The sequence below is a fragment of the Portunus trituberculatus genome, chromosome 35, assembly GCF_017591435.1.
Source record: "Portunus trituberculatus isolate SZX2019 chromosome 35, ASM1759143v1, whole genome shotgun sequence".
Taxonomy (NCBI): Eukaryota; Metazoa; Arthropoda; class Malacostraca; order Decapoda; family Portunidae; genus Portunus; species Portunus trituberculatus.
The window spans coordinates 11,683,426-11,685,925 of NC_059289.1; the positions used below are offsets into that span (position 1 = coordinate 11,683,426).

At 40.5% G+C, this 2,500-nt stretch overlaps 1 protein-coding gene across 2 annotated transcripts in view; it reads right to left on the reverse strand.

Moving 5' to 3' along the window:
* The window catches only part of LOC123513008, a 69,877-nt gene that overhangs the window by 35,288 nt on the left and 32,089 nt on the right, over window positions 1–2,500 (reverse strand). The window lies entirely within an intron of this gene.

Here is a 2,500-nt window from a genome sequence, read left to right on the forward strand (position 1 = left end):
GGGGGAAGAGGAGGAGGAGAACTAGGACGAGGAGGAGAACGAGGATGAGGAGGAGGACAACGATAACGACGACGATGAAGACGACAACGACGAGAACGACGGCGGTGGCGGCAGCGACGGTGGCGTAAATAAGAACAACAATATAAACAACAACAACAACAACAACAACAATAGAGAGGACAAAGTAAAGAAAAAAACAAGAAGAGCGAAAAAAATGAGAATAAAGAAAATAAAAAGGCAAGAAAGAAACAAAAAGAAATATAGAGTTCGAAAAATAAAAGAGACGAGAGAGAGAGAGAGAGAGAGAGAGAGAGAGAGAGAGAGAGAGAGAGAGAGAGAGAGAGAGAGAGAGAACAAGAGGAAAATAGAAGAGAAGAATAGACCAATAAAAATGATAAAAATAAAACAAAAATAAAATAAAAGAAATATAAAAAGAAGGGGGTTTCATTCCTACATACGAAGAGGGATATTGTTCTTGGGAGGCCCCCTGTCAGGCAAACTCTCCCAAGTGACGCGGGGAAGCGAGTCGCCGCCAAGCCGGTCCGGGATAAAACCTTTAACTGATGCTTCCCGACTCTTGATTTACTGACTTAGAATGAGGCGGCAAATTGTGTGCGGGGTGGGGGAGTTGGGATGGGGGCCGATGCCAAAGTTATTTTAGGAGGAGGAGGAGGAGGAGGAGGAGGAGGAGGAGGAGGAGGAGGAGGAGGAGTGGGATAAAAAAGTGAAAAATAGAGAAGAAAGAGGAAGAAGAGTATGACAAAGATAAAGGGCCGTGAAGAATGGATAAAAAGGAAGAGAAGGAGAAAGATAATAAGAAAATCGAAAAAGGAAGTGAAACGAATGGAACAAAGGAAAATAAAAACCCACTTTTAGCTCCGGTGCTCTTAAAGCTACTCCAGTGGGAGGACGCGGAGGGTTCAGTTATTAAGAGGAATGCAGCAAGATCACCTCTCTTGAGCCCATATTGCACAACCATTGAAAAGTTTGAAAATTCTACGGAGCTTTCACTATTATGAACACCTTGCGGGGAGAACATGAGCACTGGAGACCCTATGGCCTTTCAAAACACGTACGAAAATGCCGATGACGTAAATAAACGAAAGATAAAGAAAACGGGAAGAACAACAGGAGATGGACATTTGCGCACACACGCTCTTCTCGGTATAAATCTCTGATAATACCCTGGGTGCTTTAAAATCCTTATGTTCACGATAAATTTTAAAGCTCTTGAAAGATATGAGTGTAATGTGAGGGATGACGGTCACCTTTCTTTTTCCCTGAGTGGAGAAGCGGCGGTGGCGGACAGGGGGAGTTTGCTCAGACAGAGGGCCAGCACGTAGGCAGAATTTTTAAGAACATGAGGAATTCTGACCGGGGTCTCTGTGTAGGTACGTGTCCTTGGAGGGTGTCAAGGACAAAGAAAGAAAGAAAGAAAGAAAGAGAGAGAGAGAGAGAGAGAGAGAGAGAGAGAGAGAGAGAGAGAGAGAGAGAGAGAGAGAGAGAGAGAGAGAGAGAGAGAAGTAGTAGTAATAACAGTAGTAGTAGTAGTACTAGTATTAACAAAGTGGTCGTAGCGAAGTAGCAGCAGTAGTAGTAGTAACAGTAGTAATAGCAGAAACAGTAGCAGCAAAAGTAGCAACAACAGCAGCAGTAGTCATAGCAGCAGCAATAGTAATAGTTTTTTTTTTCTGTTTCCATGTTCGCGTTCCCCATAATAAGTAATGGCAGCAGAAACAGCAACAACAGCAGTAGTAGCAAAAACAGCAGCAGCAGCCTTAGTAGTAGTAGTAATACTAATAGTAATTTTCATAGTGGCTATGTTATATTGATTTCTTTCATTAATTTTGTTTTTAGCATCACTTTTAAAGGACATATCAACACCCTTTCCTTCACATTACTATACTAAGTTCTTTTATCATTTGACAAACGCACATTTGTTGCAACAGGAGCCACATTTATGTCCTCAAAATACGAACAACACAGTAATTTCTCTTCAAAGGCACCGATGAAAAAGTGCAATGGCTTTTTTCCGCTCTCTTAGTTTGGAAAAGAAAAGAAAATAACACATTATGCAATATGAAAAACAAAACAAAAAAAATATATATACGAGGCATCTTACTCTCTTTCCTCCCCTCCATAATGTTATGTTTAGTTTTGGGAGGGATTTTGTTATGATATGTTTCCTTGCAGCCTATTTATATTCGAGTGATTGGGAATGGACGAAGGGAAGAAAAGAGGATTGAAAACGAAAAGTAGGATTAGAGAGTAGGGAAAGGGGAACGAAAATGAACGGAGAGAGGATGGGAAGGGAAGCGAGGGAGAAAGTGAGATAGAAAAAAATGATAGATGAGTAAATGTTTTAACAGAGAATAAACGTAGAAGAAAGACAAAAAGATAAATTGGGAAAGAAAGGAGATGTAAAAGAGGAATGATAAAGAAGGGAATTGATGTAAACAGTTTAGAAGAAAAAGGAAAGGAAGGGAAAATAAATAAGTTT